This window comes from Aotus nancymaae, unplaced genomic scaffold (assembly GCF_030222135.1).
Source record: "Aotus nancymaae isolate 86718 unplaced genomic scaffold, 86718_ANA_hifiasm-v0.15.2.pri h1tg000030l, whole genome shotgun sequence".
In the NCBI taxonomy this organism is placed as follows: Eukaryota; Metazoa; Chordata; class Mammalia; order Primates; family Aotidae; genus Aotus; species Aotus nancymaae.
The window spans coordinates 33,015,129-33,036,920 of NW_026988443.1; the positions used below are offsets into that span (position 1 = coordinate 33,015,129).

Consider the following 21,792-nt stretch of genomic DNA (forward strand, 5'->3'; position numbering starts at 1 on the left):
AAGTGATGGTCCGCTCCAGCTCAGGGACGTTGTGTGTATCTCTGCTTCTGAGGAAACAGTTACCCGCAAGGTGATTGTGGCCAGCTGCTCATGGAATATCTTCAGATGGTTTCTTTTAATCCATTTCTATTTTAAAAAGTTTTTTTTAAAAAAAAGATGGGATTTCCTTATGTTGCCCAGGTTAGCCTTAAACTCCTTGGCTCAAGCATTCCTCCTTAGTCTCCTAATTAACTGGGACTACAGGCGCACGCAACCATGTCTGGCTTAATCCATCCTTAAACAAGTTCAGAGTTTTATTTCTTTATGATAAAATGAGAGTGGAGAGCACATTGATGCCCAGGCATAGGCATGGTTGGCGATTAAATGGCTGTTGAATCTCCATTCTGAAACAGGCGCCGTATTCGTTTGCTATGGCTACCATGACAAAATGCCACCCGCTGGGGAGATTAAACAGCAGAAACTTACTGTCTCACAGTCCTGGAGGCTGGAAATTCAAGACACAGTTGCCGGCACAGTTTCTCTGAGGCCTCTGTCTTTGGCTTGCAGACGGCGCCTTCTTGCTGTGTCCTCACGTGGCCTTCCGTCTGTTTCTTGGTGAAACCGAAACAAAAAATTTAAAAATTAACCCAGTGTGGTGGTATAAGGATGATGTCTCTTCCTCTTCTTATAAGGACACCAATTCTATTGGATCAGGGCACCACCCTTATGACATCATTTAGCCTGAATTACCCTTTTAAAGGCTCTATCTTGAAATACAGTCACATAGAGGGTTAGAAATTCAGAATATAAATTTGAGGGGGACACAGTTTAGTCTATAACATGCTCTGTGCTGGGCATAAGGAATGTTATGGTGGCTAAGGAAAAAATGGTCCTTACCCTCTGTCAGTTTTCTGTGGAAGAAGAAAGACAGTCTTTAAGAAAAAAATCACGTAATCACAAAAAGCTAATACTATGACAGAGAATGCAAGGTACTAGTATAGCTTAGAACAGGTGACTCTAACCCTGTGTAGGAGTTAGAGGAGGCTTTCCCGAGGAGATGAGGTTGGAATTGCAGCATGAAAGGGAAGCAGAAGCGGGTTAGGTGGGAGAAGGCTTGGGAGCGGGAGGTGTAGAGAAAACAGTGGTGTGATCAGGACTTGAAGGCATGGTTCTGTATACAAAAGGTTTCACAACTTGAAAGGCAGCCTACACTGAGCGTGCCTAGAAAATGAGGGCAAGAGATTGTTCAAAAGAATACTAGACCCAGAGTTTCATCACTTTGTTAATTTCATCTAATTTTGTGAGATTGCAATTAACTTGCCAAAGAGAAGCTTGTTTATGATTCCATTCTTTATATTGTTTGGTGAAATAGGTATTCTCAAAACTTCTGGATACCTGAGACTCAACTGGGAACTTATTTTTAAAATTTCCTAGTCCTACTCCCCAAAGGTTCTGATTCAGTACGTTCAGGATGGGGTCTAGGAATCAGTGTGTTTAACAAGCACATTGGGTTTTTCTGGTACAGATGGTCCATGGACCGCACTTTAAGAAAGCTCCATCTGAAGAGATAAGTTGCTGACATATGTTATCAAGGGAAGCCTAGGAAAGTTGGGTACAACAGTAGTTGTAAAGAGCTACCAGACCTGGGCCTGGCGTGGTGGTTTATGCCTGTCATGTCAGCATTTTAGGAGGCTGAGGCAGGTGGATCCCTTGAGCCCAGGAGTTCCAGATCAGTCTGGACAACAAGGTGAAGCCCTACCTCTGCAAAAAATTAGCTGGGCGTAGTAGTGCATGCTTGTGGTCACAGACCCTTGGGAGGCTGAGGTGCGAGGGTTGCTTGAGCCTGAGAGGTCAAGGCTATGGTGAGCCAGGATCATGCCATTGCATTCCAGCCTGGGAGAGCGTGAGACCTTGTCTCAGATAAAAACAAGAACAAAACAAACCACCAGATCTGTGGGAATGTCTGCCAGTTTCAACCTATGGGGATAGGGTGAGACTAACCTTAATTGAGCCTTCACGTTGGAGAGACTATAATAAGTGCTTTGCATATATCAGCTCTTTCAAATTAGTAGAGTTCTACCAGAGGGGGTACTATTAGTATCCCCAATTTCCAGATTAAAAAATGAGGGACAAAGAGATTAGATGCGTATTTGAGGTCACACACTCATAAATGACAGGGCATGCACCCAAACACCAGGTTTCAATGACCCTGTGATGAAATGTAGTTGCTGGCCCTTGGCTAGTGCTGATCACGCACTAGATATTGTATTAGTTACAGGTGATTTTACCTCTCATTCATTAGGTCATCCAGAAAGCTTTGTGCCTTAGTCTGTCCTGGCTGCTCTAACAAACTGTCATAAACTGGGTGACTTATAAACACCAGAAATTTATTCCTCATAATTCTAGAGGCTAGAAAGTCCAAGATCAAGGTGCTGGGAGATTCATTGTTTGACAAGGGTCCACTTCCTGGTTCATAGATGTCCACCTTCTTGCTATGTCCTCCCACGGTGGAAGAGGCAAAGGGTCTTCCTTGGGTCTCTTTTCAGCCCTAAACCCATTCATGAGGGCTTTACCTCCATGACCTAATCCCCTCCCCAAGGCCCCACCTCCTAATACATTATATCAATAATTAAATTGCAACATATGGCCATGTGTGGTGGCTCACATCTGTAATCCCAGCACTTTGGGAAGCTGAGGTAGGCAGATCACTTTAGGTCAGGAGTTCGGGACCATCCTGGCCAACATGGTGAAACCCCATCTCTACTAAAAATGTTACAAAATTAGCCAGGGTATGGTGGTACACACCTGTAATCCCAGCTACTCCAGATGCTGAGGCAAGAGAATTGCTTGAACCCAGGAGAGGGAGGTTGCAGTGATCCAAGATCACACCACTGCACTCCAGCCTGGGTGACAGAGCAAGACTCTGTCCCCCCGCCCAAAAAAAAAATTCAATATGGGAATTTTGGGGAGGATACAGACATTTAATCCATAGTACTAATGTGGACATGATTTGAACTAAGATTCTACTGTGATTCTCTTCACGTACCTGGCAGTAGCTCTTGTATCCCCTCCATTCCATTCAACAGTCATGTATTTTATTAATCTTTATTCCTAAAGAAAAAACAATTCAGATTGCTCAGAACGTAATGTGACTAACGCAGGACAGGATCAGAATTTTCTAAGTGATGAACATTTTAACATATTATTTCAATCTAAAGGCATCCTACCCCTGAATTTAGGGGGAGACATTTTTTTTAAGTAAGGTTTATTTTTAAAATTGCTTTGCCAACTTTTTAAGAGCACATCACTGCCTCATTGGATGACTCATATTTCTAACTTTCACTTCTCATCAATTTAAACATCATCTCTCAAGGAGCTGATGGGCCCTTTCACTCTAAATGAGTTTGCCTTTCATGCAGTGTGGTTCCATCCCCCTGCCACAGAAGTGATTCCAGGTCATTCCAATTTATTTAATTAATTTTGGAGATGAAATTATTTTGCCCAATAACTAGAATGCTAATGGGACTTATTGTAATGGTTCAGTTCAGGTTTGTTGGTTTGAAAATAAACGCCTTCATTTCAATATTTGCCTTATGGCTGCAGCCCGTTAACTGGTCACACACTGTAACCTCATTAACATCACGGCTTAATTGTGAATGAATGTGCACCTTGTTTTTGTAAAGCAGGCTTCTGTCTTCACTGCCAGGTTTTGCCCCCCAGTATAGCCCCGAACTGGCATTTCCAACAGATGGATGGGTTGCTGTGACATAATTCATACTTTTAAACATCGTAGTTTTACCAACGCCTTGATAATACAAATTTGAACTTATTTTTAGAAGTTAGAATAAAGCGAGGAAAATAAATTTTAGCTCTCTGGAGTGTCACTGTGGTGTTGAGATTTGTGGAGGTGTGCTACATCCGTAATTGGGAGAGGTTGCCAGTCATAAAGGAGGGACAATAGGCCCTCTGTACAATCAAAGGCGGAATTAAAATCTGCATGTTAATAGCTTTCCTGCCAGTCACGAATAGATTCATTCTTCACATCTCGGATATATAAAGCTTATTTGAAAATAAATTCTGGGGAGCGTTCAACCTGATTGAATCTGCTGTAAGCTCTGTTAATATATTTGTTCGAGTCACTTGCACTCAAAAGCTTTTTAGACAGAATATCACTTTTTTATATTATTCATGGTAATGTAATTCCCTCCTTTAATCTCTTTAGGGTTTCCCATTAAGTCACGATACGCGGTTGAGAGAAAGTTGGATTGACCATTAATCACGCTATCTGGACTTGTGTGTTTCTACTTTTTGTCCATCTCTTAAATCAGTCACTTGGCAGCAGCAAGACATGTGGTCACTCCAGACCATTTGATGGAAGAGCTCTTGTTAGGAGATTAGGCTGCTAATCTGCAAGCCAGCTAATGGAAATCATTCTGGACAAGGAAATAAAACTGAACAACATTAGCAAAATCACTACATATTATAGGAATCAAGTGCATTCTAAATGGCTTAATCCTACCATTTAGCCATGAAGCCTGGGGGTAAAATGAACGTCTTAGATGATCCAAGGTATCCAAATACCTATAACGTACATTTGTGTGGTGTACGTAGGGCAGGACCCCCATCAGAAATGCGGAATCTTTAAAGGATTTTTTATTTAGCCAGATAAAATAAACAAGGACATAGTTGACTGAAAAAAAAAAGAAAGAAGAAAATAGAAAACTCAGGAGAGAAGAACTGAAATCTCCTCTCCACACAAATACATAAAATGCAGGGAAATGCTTGGGTTGAAAACACGTAATACACATTCAATACATGTTGGTGGTTGCATCAAGTTACCTGGTATAGATCTAATCTTTATTTTACAAATAGTGGTTGTGAGTCTTTAACAAGTTCTTTGGTTCTTTGACTTTCCCTTCTTCCCTAAACCCAAATCAATAATTCTTTTTGTTTATTTATTTATTTATTTATTTATTTTTTTGAGACGGGTTTTCACCATGTTGGTCAGGCTGGTCTTGAACTCCCGACCTCAGGTGATCCGCCCACCTTGGCCTCCAAAGTGCTTGGATTATAGGTGTGAGCCACCACAGCTGGCCAATAATTCTTTAGTAGTGTCATTAAAATCATTTTTTTTGATCATTCCATTTATACTCAAAGAGTAACAAAGCAAACTCAAGTATTTGAGAGATACGGAAATGAATTTTCAGTGTAGGACAGGGTCTGCAAACTTTGTAAGGGCCAAATGGCAAATATTTTCTGCTTTGTGGCCCATAAGGTACCTATCGCAACTAAACTGTCATGCTTTGGTGAAAGCACACAGATAATCTATAAACAAATGGGCGTGGTTGTGCGATAATAAAACTTTATTTACAAAAATAGCTGCTAGTCAGGATTTAGCCTGTGGGTTGTAGTTTGCTGGCCTCTGGACTAGAGCACATGTTTGTCTGGGAGACATAATTTCAAAAATCATCTTCTTTTTTGATTTTCGTGGTTTCAGAACGTGATATTTTCACCTATGGATGAATGCTCGTCTTTTGAATTGGGAATGCAAGCCCTTGCATTGGGAATTCTTGTTAACCCTGATATTTCTTGTCAAATATCCTACTCCTGGGCTCTGCCGGGGATGGCAACAGAGTTGGGGTGGCCGCCTGGGAAGGTGGGAGAGAGTTAGCTTGGAGGTGTGATACACTTTTTCATTCTTGAGTAACTTGAGAAAAAGGAGTTTGGAATAAAGATTTGGAATAAAAAGGCAGAGGGCAGACCTAATACTTTTTTAAGGATAAAGAAAAAAAGAAAGCAATATGAGAGATGGTATGACTTGTCACTTGGCTGGGGACTCACCATTCACTGATAAATCCGCTATAAAATGTTACGTGTTAGGATTCTGAGTAACAGTCTATTTATTCCATGAAACAGATCTCATGAAAACATATTATTGATTTTGGAAGAAACTTAATGAAAACAGAACGCTCCTAAATCTTTTTTTCTGGGTGTTTAGATATCTTCTCTTCTAAACTTTTGTGTATCATTGTCTGCATTATCCCAAGAAAGAAAACTCCTTTCTTTTTGAACTTTTATTTATTTATTTTTCATTTTTAAACGTCACACTGACCTAGTGTTGTAGGGAAATGGGGGAATATCTCCCTGGTTTCTTGGAAATAGAGACTCCCACCATAGGATTCAAGTGTTGGAATGTTCCAGGGAGGCTGGGCTAAGGTGGTCTGTTTCTGCCACTGGTTCAAAGGAAAGGAATAGCCTAGACCTGAAAGATTCTGTCTGGTCGTGGTTTCCTCTTCCCGCCTGTGCTTTGAATGGTGAATACCATCAGCGGGAGGCAGGCACCTGCCACCCCTATGTCTCAGATCAGACGGGCAGGCTGATGAGTGCTTAACACCGCAGCCTCTTGTGAAGTGCCCTGAAGAAGCAGACTTTGTCTTCTTCCCTCGGCTTTGTTTGTCCTCTACCAAGACTCCGGTGACATGATTGCTCTTCATTTTACTCTGGAGATCAAAGTAAACAGAAACAACTTTCACCTTTCCCATTCCAGGGTTAAGTGCCCAAGCAGGTATTGTTTCTGTCATGTGGTTTCCAATCAGCAAAACCACCCCCTTTTTACCTGTGGCAGCAAAGGCAGGGAGATTTGAGACCTGGGGAGGGCTCTCTGCTGTGTTAACAGAACTGGTTCTTGGTCGGGGGTGGGGGGCACCCATTCGTGGCTTCCTACAGCACTACTTCCTTTCTCATGTATTACCTGGGGCTCCCTCTGGAAAGAAAATGATGGAGAGGTCACTGACCTGATGACCCGGGGACCCAGGCAGTCCTTCTCCAGTTAAAGCTGGACTCACTTAACCCCACGAGATGATACTTGTAATGCCGTTCTGATGAAGCCGTCTCACTCTGTAAACTGTCTTCTGATTTACACAAAGCCATCTGCTTCCATGCGGGGTGTTTTATTTGGGATCCAGGATGGGAGAAGGCGCATCTGCCCCCTCCATAGCATCTGAATCTTAATGAATAAAAGCACCGACAATTCTTTAAAGAGAATAGTGTGATGCTATTTAAAGTTGGATACAGTTTTGTAATCCAGCTCCATGCTGGATGTTGACTGTCAGTCATTCAAGGAAGTTCACTTCTCTGCTGGTTTTCTGAGTGAGGTAGTGATGAGCAGAGCACCTGGGAGGGCCCAGGAGCCCCCTGAACTGAGTATCCGGTGGGAGGTCCAGTTTCCACATTCAGCATAAGTGCTCACACAGCATCCGTGCGTGTCTTTCTCACACGTATTCCCAGCTCAAGTGGCAGAGGACTTCTGCAGCTGTTAGTTCTTTCTCTTCCTAAGAAAAAGCAGATTTTAAGTAACTTACCATTTGTTAATTTATATCCTTATTTTTCACTCCTTCTTTATTCATTTTCCTTTTTTCCTTCCTTTCTCCCTCTGTTCTCTTTTCCTATGATTAACAGCTTTTATTTTTATTTAGGCACGATAAGGCCAAGATCAGGAAATGACTGCCATTGCAAAGATGGTTTGTTACTCACAGGTGCATAGGGACTCAGCCTGCTACAGGGAGTTACCTGGGAAAGCCCCTGGGTCAGGCAGGAGCCAGAGGGAGAGAGAGGAACTGTTAAGAGTTTTGAGCTGGAAGCCATTATCCTCAGCAAACTCATGCAGGAGTAGAAAACCAAACACCACATGTCTCACTTATAAATGGGAGCTGAACAATGAGAACACATGGACACAGGGAGGGGAACATCACACACTGGGCTTGTGGGGAGTGAGGTGCACAGTGGGAGAGCATCAGGACAAATAGCTAATGGATGCTGGGCTTAATACCTAGGTGATGGGTTGATAGGTGCAGCAAACCACAATGGCACATGTTTACCTATGTCACAAACCTGCACATCCTGCGCATGTACTCTGGAACGTAAAATTTTTTTAAAAAAAGTTTTGATTGTGGTTTTTACAGGAAGGAAGGGGCCAGGAAGGGTAAGCAGGCTTAGGATTGGCTGGCTTGGGTCATGTCTATGGGCTCTGGGACACAGGAGTTGTCTTTAGCTGTCGGATCCATAGCCATGGGTGATTAGGGCAGGTGGATGTGGCCTGGAGTATGAGCCCTATAAAGCCAGTGGTGAGGGTGTGGGCCCTAGATTGGTTAGTTAGAACCGTGTTCTTGTGGACGAGCTGTCTGCTATCTCTAGGAATCCGCTAGAGTCCTGTTAAGAAGGCTAACAAGGCAGCAGGTTTTAGGCAGTGATTTGTGAGCAGTATGATACCCTAACAGAAGGAGGGATGTGGCCAGGCACGGTGGCTTATGCCTGTTATTCCATCACTTTGGGAGGCTGAGGGGAGCAGATTACGAGGTCGGGAGTTCGAGATCAGTCTGGCCAACATAGCGAAACCCTGTCTCTACTCTAGCCTGTAATCCCAGCTACTTGGGAGATTGAGGCAGGACAATCGTGTGAATCCAGGAGACAGAGGTTGCAGCGAGCCGAGATTGCACCATTGCACTCCAGCCCTGGTCATAGTGCGAGACTCCGTCTCAAAAAAAGAAAAAGAAAATAGAAAGGCGGAGGAATGCATGTGGCTAATAAACATGGCTCAGACTTGACCTTGATAGAGTGTGTTTCCCTAGAAGAGGTGGGAGGGAGAAGGTCTGGGAGAGACAGCGGGGGACCAGAGCAAGTGAAGTCACCGAGGTGCTGGTGGTTGTGGCACTGCATGTCCTGCAGATCCCTCTGGTGGCAGTATTGGTGGTCACAGCTGGCATCGGGAAGTGTGGCTGCCTGGAGAGCTTTTGTATAGCTGAAGTCTGAACATGGGAGTTTAAGAAAGCAAACTCCTTTAGCTTGGTACAGAAAGAAAATTGTAAAAGGTAGAGTGTAGTGGCCGGGTGCAGTGACTGACGCTTATCATTCCAGCACTTTGGGACGCTGAGGTGGGCAGATCACGAGGTCAGGGCATCGAGACCGTCCTGGCTAACATGGTGAAACCCCGTCTCTACTAAAAATACAAAAATTCACCAGGCATGGTGGTGCATGCCTATAGTCCCAGCTACTCTGGAGGCTGAGGCAGGAGAATCGTTTGAACCGGGGAGGCAGAGGTTGCATTGAGCCGAGATCGCGCCACTGCACTCCAGCCTGGCAACAGAGCGAGACTCTGTCTCAAAACAAAAACAAGAAAAGAAAAAGAAAGGAAGTGAGAGTTTAGTAACACGGTGGAGGGCTCCGATGCTCTACTGAAGAGTGGAGATGGTTTTCCGAGGGCGAGGCTGTCAAGCAGGGAGGCAGCACATCTGAGTTTTTCACCAAATCCTTTGAGTGCAGTACAGGTTGGTAGTGGTTCCCACTTACCAGCTCCTTGCTCCCATGCAGAAAAGCACAGAAGGTGGCCTGCCCCAAGGCAGTAACAGGGGAGTAGGGATGGGGAGGACTTGGTGGCCAGATGCACGTGGACATGATGAAAAGGGAAGGGAAGAAGTGTCAGGATTTTCACTGTCAGTGCTGTAAGCCCCTTGATAATAGGTCTAGTGTTCCATTATTGGAACGCTAAGCATGTGGGAATTTATATCCTACTGATCAAAGTCATCGCCAAAGTCTGATTGCAAAAATTCAAAATGTTGCAACCTCAGGCATAAATGGGTTTTAAGCTCCATACAATAAAACCCAGGGTATGAAAACAGCTCTGGCTGATGGGTTGGTAGAAGTGATAGACGGATACAGATACACATACACACGTAAATACCTACAAATAGATACAGGTCACGACCTCGATATATGTACGTATAGTGTGATGTGTATCCCTGCATCTACATATGGATACATACACATGCACACAAATATATGTATGTGCCTTTGGACAAACAGAAATCCGTAGGGCAGTCTCGTTTGGTTTTTGAAATCCTACTGTTGAGTAGCACCACAGAGGTGCCCTAAGGCAGCCTTGCATTCAGGGCACACAGATTTGGTTACTCAGCTCCCTTTTTTTCTATTTCTGAGTCACGTGGGCTGTACCTGACTCTCAAAAGCCCACTGCCCACCCAGATCCCCTGACTCCGAATGGTGGCCCAGTGCTTTTTGAGGACAGAGGTGGGACCGGGTGCTGGAGACAACCCATTCCTTTCACAGAGACTGTAAGCCTTACCCAAGCATTAATTTTGCTGCATAGGCAGCCTGTTCTACCACAAAGCCCTGACTAAGAAGAAAAGGGGCCCAGAAAAGCCAGCAGGGCCTGGCAGACAACTTGTGGCTCCCTTGCCATTTAGGGTCCCGAGGAATGTAGAGACATCAGCGGAGCCAGGGTGGGTTTGGAAGGAGAGATTTTTTTCTCTTTCTCTCTCTCTTTCTTTCTTTTTCTTTCTTTCTTTCTCTTTCTTTCTTTTCTTTCCTTCCTTCCTTCTTTCTTTCCCTTTTCTTTCTCTTTCTTTTTTCTCTTTCTTTCTCTTTTTTCATTTCTTTCTCTTTCTCTCTCTCCCTTTCTCTTTCTCTTTCTTTCTCTCTTGCCTTCTTTCTTTTCCTTCTTCTTTCTTTCTTTCTCTCTCTGTCTTTCCTCTCTTTCTCTTTCTTTCCTTCCTTCTTTCTTTCTTTCTTTCCTTCCTTCCTTCTTTCTTTCTTTCCCTTTTTTTCTCTTTTTCTTTCTTTCTCTTTTTTCATTTCTCTCTCTTCCTTTCACTCTCTCTCTTTCTTTTCTTTCTTTCTTTCTCTCTTGCCTTCTTTCTTTTCCCTCTTCTCTTTCTTACTTTCTCTCTCTCCCTTTCTTTCTCTCTTTCTGTCTTTCCTCTCTCTTTCTCTTTCTTTCTTTCCTTTCTTTCTCTCTTTCTGTCTGTCAGAATTTCTGTTTCTTTCTTTCTTTCTTATCTTTCTATATTTGTCTTTTCTTTCTCTCTCTCTTTCTGTCTCTTTCTTTTTCTCTCTATTCTGTTTTTAATTATAGGTATAATTAATGCAATGATTTTGCAAAAAAATTTCTAGTTTCTCGTAATTCTGCTTGCAGGCATATGCATATTTCTACATTTAGATGTATTCTCCTATACCGTCTGGGGAAAGGAAGCATTTTTCAATGAAGCTAAAAGAAGGGAAAGGTATTCTGTTTTATTCTCAAACTCTTGTTTCCCAAAACCGATCCTTGATGTTGCTCATTTGACACAGTTGTTGTTGAGTACTTGGAAGGCAGTGGACATGGCATACAGAGCTGCAGCTTTGGACTTTGTGGCTTTGCACCTCAGTGTATTCGTCTGAATAATGGGGACAGAGAAGCATCATGGATGTCTCAGGGCTTCTGTGAGTATTCATCAAGATGGTATGTGCAGGCCTGTGCCACATTCTCCACTAAAGGAATGCTACTGATTTTTACTATTGATATGATTGTTGTTGCTGTACCTCTGAAGGGCTTTCATCATCTTATGAGCAAGACAAAAGGGCCAATATTCACTCTTTGGACCGGAAGCAAAAACCCCTTGCAATTCCAAATGACTTCACATGTGGAGCAATTTTACAAGGAGCTCAAAAGAAGCCTCTTATTTGACTTTGCCCACAAGTGCCAGAGGAAGGCTCTTCTGAGCCATGCCGGGAAGAAAAATGAGAATGCCAGCTTAAATAAATGTTATCACAATCTCTGCAGAATCGTGATGTCTCCGATTCTTAAAAGTGTCTACTACAGGGTATTTATTATTCTGTAATAATAATAAATCGCTGCTTATGAAATGCAGGGAATTGAGTGTTGTGGAGGGGAGGAAGGGAAATACAGGGAGAAGAACTGCAAGAGACACAGGTCCAGCCAGGCCTGGCTATTAATCATCGCCCTCCATTATTTCCTGAAGATTCATTCATTGTTCCATAGGTACCTAGAGGGTCAATTAGAGACCACAGACAGGCTTTTTCAAAGACACAGGAGGGTCAATTAGGCCCTTCTTATAATTTTCTGCTTTAACAGCAAATGCCAGCCTATCGTGCATCAGATGCAAGGGAGTTTGGAAATAAACAGGGTAGTTTCCTTCCTCCTTTAAAAAAGAAAGAAAGAAAGAAAAAACATCCGACACAAAGAAATAGAGGCATTCAGCGATTGGGAACGCTTGGCTTGCTGGCTGTCAGGATCTGGTTCAAGGGAGGCAAAGGGGATTTTATCACCAACTGAGACTTGGGAGGAGCAGAGTTCTTGTGGGGTCAGAGCATAGGGAACGGTCAGGGAATTTGTATGATGGAGCACCCTGTTCCCATATCTGAGATGATTCATTTATCTTGAGTGCCATCTTAACTACAATTAGAGTACAATTATAAAGTCTCTACAATGGAAATGGGACCTGAGATCAGTTGCAGCTGGACTGGCGTGTGGTGAGTCACCATGCCCACCGCAACTACTGACTGCGTGTAGGACACAATTCAACCAAATGTGCCATTGTGTGCTTTTGCACAACACTGCTTTTTAGTTGTTTTCCCTGGGATTGGCAAACATATCTTTTATTTATCTATTTTATTTTTATGTTTTGAGGCAAAGTTTCGCTCTTTCGGCAGGCTGGAGTGAAGTGGTTCGATCTCGATTCACTGTAACCTTCGCCCCCTGGTTTCAAGCAGTTCTCCCACCTCAGCCTCCAGAGTAACTGGGATTATAGATGCCTACCACCACACCCGGCTAATTTTTGTATTTTCAGTAGAGATGGGATTTCGCCATGTTGGCCAGGCTATTCTCAAACTCCAGAACTCAGGTGATTCACCCACCTTGACCTCCCAAAGTGCTGGGATTTAGGTGTGAGCCACCACACTGGGCCACTAACATTATTTTTGATGGTAAGCATATTCTGTTCTAATCAGTGAATTCAGACCAGCAGCTAGTGAAATTGTTTTTCTCTGTCATGTCTTACTCAAAGACAAGGAAGAAAGACTTCAGATCCAAAAAGATTTCAGAATCTATTCTACAAAATGTATCTGTTTTAGTAGTACTGACTTATTCTAAACTATTACCTGAAGAAAAGCCCTACTATGCAAATATTTTGTATAGAATATTTTCTAATATAATTGCTTGAACTGCAGAGATGGGAGGAAAAAACGGCCTTGTAAATTTCTTCTTATAACCAAAAGTACACTAAAAAAGACGACAGCCTTTCAGTGTCACTAATTTCTCTGAAGCAATATAACAGCAAACTCCAGAGACCTTGGCTAGCTCAGATGAAATAGAAAACATAGATTCAGGAGAAGCCAGGGAGGTAGGCTTTCTGCAACAGATTGTAAGCCAAGTCATAAATCGAGGTAAAGTACAAGATAAAGAGGGGAGAAGCAGGGTGGAGCCTGTAGTTTTGTGCCTGTTCATTTGAGGTCTGTAAGATGAACGGGCTGAGAATTGTCCTATCTATTTCCGCAATACATTCACACGATTAAAGCCATTAGTTAGAACTTTCTGCCAGGAAGCTACTGGGAGAAGGGGGTTTCTCTTAAGGAGGCGGATTAAAAAGAGAAAGAAAAGAAAATCCTCCTGGAATACACAAAAACATATGCACACGAAAAGTGAAGCCAGTGGCCGTTTGCTGGTAGTGCTGCTTGAAAATCATACGCACCTAGAGCCTCTGCCTTCCAACATGTTTTAATAAGAAACCATATTAAAAGGTGATACAGGCAATGCTTGGGAGGAAAGGGATGAAGTTCATTAATTTCATAAATTCATTGGCTGGAAAGCATCTCGTTCCCCTCGTCTCATGCTAGAATTTCATCTACTTGCTCCTCTACATTCAGTCTACAGGCGTGTCTTAGTCTGTATCCATCCCTGACTCTGGCCTCTGTGGTCTGTTGCCTGGACTATTCTAGAAGCCCACCTGCTGCCAGTCCTGACCCTCACAAATCCATCCTTCTTAACCGAAGCCAGAGGGCTCTTTCTAAAATGCATGTACAGTCCCTTATTATGTGATATCCCACAACATTCCTAACCCCTGCCCAGTACTTTCTGTGACTGTGAGAATAAGATCCAGAATCTTGCTTTAACTACTGGAGCACCTGGGGACTTCAACTCTGTCTCCAGGCCCACCCTTCCCCACCACTGTCCCTCTCTCAAGCTTGGCTCCAAGCCAAATAGAACTACATGTCCTTCCACGTAGAGGCCAGATCTTGTCTGGATGCTGTGGATATTAATTGTGAGCAACAAAGTCCTTGTAGTCATGGAGATGACAGCCTGGAATAGCCAGCCGAGAAGTAAACAGATAAACACAAGACAGCCGTGGTTGTAGTCGGTATTATGGGAACAAAGGAAGATGCAAGGTACCCAACTCAGACTAAAGGTTGTAGAGAGAACGGGTCTAGGGTTAGGCAAGTCTTTTGAAAGAGCCACTTGGTTTGATGAAGGAAAAGGCGCACTTTGGGCAAAAGAATGTGCCAAACAAAGGCCAGGCCTTTCCAAGCTTGATCAGAGTCAAGACAGCAGAGGGAGTGATACTGGCAGAGGTCAGCTCAGTGAACTGGAGACTGGAATCAGGGAGACCTATGAGAACCACCACAACAGCTAGGTGCAAGCAGGCAGCTCATGAGTTAGCATAACAGCAATCTGCAATGCCTAGGAGGCTAGGCCATTTCTACAGTGAGTGAAGCGGGCCTGATAGGTACTATGGCAAACCAGAGGGCACATGCCCCAGCTAAAGAGGGGTAGCCACTGCTCAAGTCCAGCCAACTGTAGCCAAATGCAAAATGCAGGCAAAGGATGCCAGATGTGCTTTGTCAAGATAAACAGGAAATCCCAATTTTGATGGGAAGTCTTCTAAGTTTTAAATGTTCACAACTAATTTATTTCATTAAAAAAACCAAAACAAGCAAACTTCAGCAGGAAAAACCAAAGACATCTGCAAGTCACCAATCTGTAACTTCTAGGATAGGACTGGGAAATGAGGATGGAGACTCCAGGCCCTAGAAAATTTTCTTGCTTCTTACCCAGGGATCGGAAGGCAAAAACACTGAAAATAAACATGACCCCCAGGAAGGCAGGAAGGCGGCAGCGGCAGCAGCAGCCAGGGCCAAAGCTGCCCAGGAATGAAAGCAAACTCTCTGAAGGCCAAGAATAAGCCTGGGCCTTTAGAATCACAGCCCAACATCCATGAGCTCAGTTAGCCAACGAATGTTCACTGAGGGCTGACTATGTGCTTGGCACTGTTCCAGACTCTGAAAAAGCAGCAGTGTGCAAATCCGAAAAAAATCCCTGCTCTACACTTTGGGAGGCCAAGACGGGCAGATTACCTTAGGTCATGAGTTTGAGAGCAGTCTGGCCTACATGTTGAAACCCCGTCTCTACTATAAATACGAAAATCAATAGGATGTGGTGGCGATGACTATAATCTCAGCTACTCAGGAGGCGGAGGGTGCAGTGAGTTGACATCATGCTACTGCCCTGCAGCGTGGGTGACAGAGTGAGACTCCATCTCAAAAAAAAAATAAATGAATAAAAATAAGAAATAAAAATCTCTGCTCTAGAGGAATGCACTTATGTGTCCCATTTCTGGGGAACATGAAAAATAAGACAGTTTTAAGTGGTTTAGCAAAGGCTCTGGTAGAGGCTCGTCCTCTTCAGCTGTAGTGCCACTCTCTTCTTGGAAACTCAAAGATAAAAAACCTGCAAGTCAAACAGGCCCCAAAAGCCCAGGGCTACAGCGTTCCAGAACTGAAGAGCATGGGTTTTCCCGCTTGTTTTTGGCTGTAACCCCAACACCTAGAACATTGCCTGCACATGCTAACGTCTGCTGCATGAATCTGTGCTAAGAGGTATTCCCAAGAGCCCGGGGGGAGAAAAATCACTAAAGTTGGTATTTGTTTTTCCCACATTAAAAGCATTTCTCTTTTGCTTCTAACTCTCTTTGTGGTGGTAGATAGGTAGAATCAGGCCTTAAGGTAAATAACAATAATGGTCATTGGTCTTTCCCTGTTTCAGCAAGCTTGGGTATTCTGAAACTAGCAGAGGCAAAATCTAACAGCCCGCTACAAAAAGGAAGTAGAAATGAAGGAACAAGTCCTTTTTATTTTATCATAATGTGTTTCAAGATATGTTTGCCAGCTAGACGCAGTGGCTCACACCTGTAATCCCATGGTGAAACCCTGTGTTTACCAAAAATACAAAATTAGCGAGGTGTGGTGGCGCATGCCTGTAATCGCAGCTACTTGGGAGGCTGAGACAGGGGAGTCCCTTGAACCTGGGAGGCAGAGGTTACAGTGAGCTGAGATCGTGCCATTGCACTCCAGCCTGGGCAACAAGAGTAAAACTCTGTCTCAAAAAGAAAAAAAAATAATAGTGTTAGTGATACATATTATTTTGGAACCAATTCTTAAGCAATAATTTTAAAAAAAGAATGCAGCTATGGTGATGGAGTTTTTATGTTATGAATTTTGAATTTTATACTCTGAAGGCATGGTCACTATGAGTGCCAGAGAAATAAATAGAGTAAAATTTTATTTGAAAGCTGGGATTGTTGCATGCTGCAGTGTGTTTGTTTGTTTGTTTGCTATTGCTGTGTAACAAATGACCACACACTTAGCAGCTCCAACTAACATCTGTTTATTAACTGCAATTCTGTAGATCAGAAGCCTGGACACAGTGTGACTGGCTTCTCGGCTCAGGGTCTCATGGGGACAACATCAGGGTGTCAGCTGGAGGTCCGTCCCTTCCCCCAGGCTCTGTGGAAGAATCCCCTGCTAGGCTCACTCAGGGTGCTGGCAGAATTCAGGTCCTTGGAGTTGGAAGACTGAGACCCCTATTTCCTTTTGACTTCAGCTGATGGCTGCTCTCAGCTCCCAGAAGCCACCCACATTCCTTGATTTTTGGCTCCCTGTATCTCAAAGCCAGCTACAGAGACTCTCTTGTGCATGGTGTCCCCTCTGCTTTGAATTTCTCTGACTTTCCTTGACTCTACTGTCTAGGCCATGGATTTCAAGGGCTCACGTGACAAGGATAGTCTCTTTATCTTAAGGGCAACTGAGTTGGAGTCTTAATTAACATTGGCAGAATCCCTTCACCACAGTATCTAGCATAGGAATTGACTGAGTAACTGGAAGAAGCCATGTGTATACTATGGACTGGAAATCTGGGAGGCTAATTAGAATTTATCTATCAAATCCACATTTTTTTTTTTTTTTTGGAATAGCAGAAAAACAAAAACAAGACCAGATCTTTACAGAGACTTTTTCAGAGGCAGAAAGTTTAATATAAAGAAAGGGGGTAATAGAAGAAGATATAAACTGTAAAGACAGGATGTTTAGGTAGAGCACCTTACAGGGAGTCAGAGATTTTATTACAGGCAGACATGCCTTTATTTGTGAGCCAAGTGTAAGGCCGGTGCCTCCTTGGGAGCCGAGTGGACACGCCCTTCTCTCTCTCTCTGCGCCTAAAAACTACGTCATCATTCTGCGCGCATTGCTCAGCATTTGCCCTCTCCACGCGGACTCCCCCTTGCCCATTTCCGCATTCCAATCTCAGCCCTGCACCCGCCAGAAATTTTGAAAAGGCCCGCCAAGAACCTGCCCTATAGTAGCCCCCCATACGTTCTCGACCAGCCCCTCGTCCGTGCTCACTCCCTTCATACCCAATGGAAATGCCCCCGCTTTGTTCACCTCGCCCGTCCCCAGTCTTTTAATACCCAATAGAACTACCTTGTCTTTGTTTCCCCCGTAGTCAATCAGCTACCTCTATTCCCTATAAAACCCCGCGCCGCAAGAAGAGAAGCGCGACTTCTTTGGCCGCTTTCCAGGACCATAGAACCTCGCCTGGGAGCTGAATAAATTGGCTTTTAGTTTCCTCACTCCGGTCTCTGTTTCCTCCTTGAACTCGGCGAGAAGTCTAACACCAAGCAAGTGATTTTATGGGAAGAACAGAATTGGGGGTTCTATGGCTCATGATCTTCAGTTACCAGCAGTGGAGGTGAACTGAAAGCATTTGGTCTCTTGTGCAGCCTGATGTAACTCATTATCTTCTCTGGGCCTCAAGGTTTCCATCGAATTGGCCATTAAAAATAATGAGAAAAACCACAATGACTTTTGCACCAACCTTATAGAATGAGTTGGTATTCAGGATTGCTATAATGATGAGGCAGTGGCAAATGGCGTCTTCATTTTTAGCCCCGTGGAGGCATACACTGGGCACTCAACACACATCCCTGCCACTGGCCTTTTCTCAGAGTTATCCAAACAAATTGGAGGCTCAACTCTGGATTTGATCCAAGCTCTCTGGAAATCAGTAGCTTCTCAAACTGTTTCATGGTGAAGTGGTATTTGGGCACAGGAGAAGAAAATGAGAGCATTGAGAGCCTTGGGAATGCTGCCCTTAGGTCCCATGCTGCATGCAAAATTCCTCCAAGAGCTCACATTATCTCAAAAACCATGCGTATTCTGGATCGCCCCTGAATTCAGCCATGTTGTGTGTTAATATATCAATTAGTGTTTTTGTCACTTACCAGTAACATTCCCACTCCAGGAATGCATGTGTCTCCCCTTTGTTCCTGCATCCCCTGATGCTAAGCAGGCCAGGGTTAAGGGAGGCAAGCAAGGCACCTCCCCTCCCAGGTTCATGCAGGTACCTATTCTGCACTTGCTGACCCTGAGCTCGTAGACTCCATAAATGTCTTCCCTGAGCGTTGCATTTGCCTCCCTCTTGGCTGACTCTGTCGGACATATCACTTCCTCCCATTGGAGAGGTCTGTTACCATGCAAGGCTGTTTGTCAGATATTCACACTCGGTCAATACCTGCATGCCTTTGAGGCCGTCTGCACCTACTGGCAGTCTCATTGCGCCACTGAATGGAGGTGAACGCGTGCAAGCTCGGAGTGGCGATCTTTAACACTGGGAAGACCCTCGTCTGTGGAAGTACTGAGCTCTTCAGCGTCATCACAGAAAAGCCTGAACCCACCCCTGGTACGGAGTCATCATATCCCATAGCTGAGCTACGTGGGAGCTCCGCGATGAGGAGGTGACACACAATCAGCTAATTACATAAAGAGAACTTGAGCAAACTCCACGGCTCCACTTCTTACTCTGCCATATGCTGCTCAGATTCCTCTGAAAAGCTTTACAGATGTTCTATTTTTTAATCGCTCCCCCTATCTTTCTTTCTGTGCACCCACGATGCTCTGAACTTCAAGCTAAATATAATGTATCTGATTTCCCAGCATACATACTAATCAGGTTTGAAAGTTGTCTTGTGAGGCTTTAAAAAGCTAGCCAAGAGCAGTGCGATTTCTCCAAAAGGATATCTGCAATCAGGATGATTACATGGGAAAATAAATCATAATTTATATTGCTGAAAATGTCATTTTCAAAACACTTTGACAATACTTTCCTTTCAGTCTATTTTCCTGTGTGGGGGTAAGTGCTACCCTTCTGCAACTTTCCTTTTATTTTATTTCTTTCTTTCTTTTTAATACTCTGAATATCCCTGGACCAATTGCAGATTCAGGGCGGTATAGGGTCGTTCCGGAACGCAACTGACAGGCATTGAAGCCCAAAATTGAACAATAACAACATAGAAGAGAGAATCCAAAGATAGTGTGTGTTTAGGATACAGGCGCTCGTGTGACTGAACACACACACACACTTCTTTTTTTCCTATTGCAATAGAATGTAATGGTAGATTTTTAGAACCAAATGACTTCGGAGGCTATCTCTCTTCTACCCTGCTACCTTCAAGTTGAATAAACTATATCAAATTATCCAGGAGGATTGATTAGTGATCTGATTCATTAATATCCCTTGGTGTTAAGAACCATCTCTACGTCCACAGATGCCAGCAATTAATATCTTGTGGTTGATTATAAAAATGGCCACCAATTCTTTCCTCTCCCCTGCCCATGTACGTCCTTGCATTGTGAAATTGTAGATCCTCCTCTCCCAAGGTGAAGTTAGTTCCTCCCCTCCTTGAACCAGGATGCCGTGAACCTTGCTTTGACTAATGAGGCATTTGGAAACACGACACAAGCAGAGGCTTGAAAAGCGCTTCTGTGTCGGCGCTTGCCTGCTTGCTGTGCTAGGAGCTCTTTAACTTCTTGGTGTGAACAAGCCCAGGCTAGCCTTCTGGGTGATGAGAGACACAGGACCATGTCACCCCAGCCAAGAGCCAACCTAGAGACAGAACCTCCTGGCTGACAGCAGATACCTGCCCAGCTGAGCCCAGGCCAAACTGCTGACCCATACAATCTTGAGCTAAACATAAGTAGCTGTTGTTTATAGCCACTAATACTTGGGATGGTTCATTGCACAGTAAAATTTAATGGAGACAATACTTTTGACGTCGACTCTTTGGGAGGTGTTGTAAAGGTGTGAAATGTGTAGTGTGTGCCCTTTTCTTTAGCTGTAGGCTTGGTATGTGAAAGTGTTCAGTTATTTGGTGAGTGAAACCTTGCTGATGCACTGGCCAACATTTTCTGTCTCAGAAAGCATGAACATTTCATCCAGGGTTATAGGCTACGAGATACTGAAGAAATTGAGGATCCTTGAAAATCTTGTGCCTCCCTCACAAGGATCAGGTGACAGGTTCTGATGGAAGGGATAGAGAGTGAGTGTTAACACAAAGAACCCAGGGAGACCTTTCTCAGAGGTCCCATGTCAAGAAATGATCATTTCTCTTAAGCAATCAGCTTCCTTTTCAATCTGAACTTCATATCTGATAGTATTCCCATCTTTCCTCTGGCCACTCAGGAGCTCAAATATAAGTTTTTGGCAGACTTCTGCCTGGCTCCAGCAAAGTCATAGAACAAGATCGTACCTCTCTGGCTGTTAATTTCACCTATCTCCTTATTCGTTTAAGAACTTTAACTTAATTTTCTTTTCTCTCAAGATCTGTTTATGGATCATCCGTTTTCTTTTTCTTCACTTCCTTCCTCTTTTTATTTTGCTCCCTTTTCTCTTCACTCTTGCCTCTTCTCTAGTTTTTATCTACAGTGGGTTTTAATGAGCGCCGTCTGAAATCCTCCTTTCTTTTTAAGAAGGCAGGTAAAAAACAAAACCAAAACCAAAGGATACACTTACCATTGCTGTAGCCCTAGGAACTGAGAGAAGAGTACAGGCAGTTTCTTGGACCGTTCCCTCCCCAGCAAGGAACCTCGCTTTGTCTATTCGTTCATTCATCAGAGGCAGCATAGCAGAGCAGAAAGAACTCTGACTTTGGCATCGATGCTTTCAGGTTTGAAGTCTAAGTCCGTCGCTGTATTACTTTCCTCTCGCTGATAGTTGATTTGTTATAAACAAATTGCCAAAAGCTTATTGGCTTAAAACAATACATGTTTATCACCTTGCAGTTCTGGGGAGTCACAGGTTCAAAATCAGCCTTACCTGGTCAAGGTGTCAGTAGGGCTGCTTCCTTCTGCAGGCTAGGGGAGAATCCATTTTCTTGCAGTTTTCAGCTTCTAGAGGCCTCCTGCATTCCTTGGCTCTTGGCCCCTTCCTCTGTCTTCAAAGCCATCAGTGTAATATTATCACATCTCCTTTACTGATTCTTCTTCTGTTGTGCCATCACGTTCTCCTAATCTGACCCTCCTGCCATTCTGTTATTTTTATTTTATTTTATTTTTGAGACGGAATCTTGCTCTGTTGCCAGGCTGGAGCGCAGTGGCGCAATCTCGGCTCACTGCAACCTCTGCCTCCCGGGTTTAAACAATTCTTCCACCACAGCCTCCCAAGTAGCTGGGACTACAGGTGCGTGCCAAATGCCTGGCTAATTTTTTTTGTATTTTTTGTAGAGACGGGGTTTCACCATGTTGGCCAGGATGGTCTCGATCTCTTGACCTCGTGATCTGCCTGCCTCCTGCCATTCTTTTGTAAGGACTCTTTTGATTCCACTGGGACTAACCAAATATTCTTGGATAATTTCTCCATCT

The 21,792-nt window shown here is 43.7% G+C and overlaps 1 protein-coding gene and 1 long non-coding RNA gene across 2 annotated transcripts in view; one reads left to right on the forward strand and one right to left on the reverse strand.

Moving 5' to 3' along the window:
- Nucleotides 1–21,792, forward strand: part of WWOX (WW domain containing oxidoreductase) — a 1,123,669-nt gene that overhangs the window by 454,571 nt on the left and 647,306 nt on the right. The window lies entirely within an intron of this gene.
- On the reverse strand, nt 472–21,694 carry LOC135277284 (uncharacterized). The gene is made up of 4 exons (XR_010344905.1): nt 20,945–21,694; nt 6,774–7,310; nt 3,026–3,090; nt 472–590 (listed from the first exon to the last, which is right to left on the reverse strand). It is a non-coding gene; the product is annotated as an uncharacterized LOC135277284 (long non-coding RNA).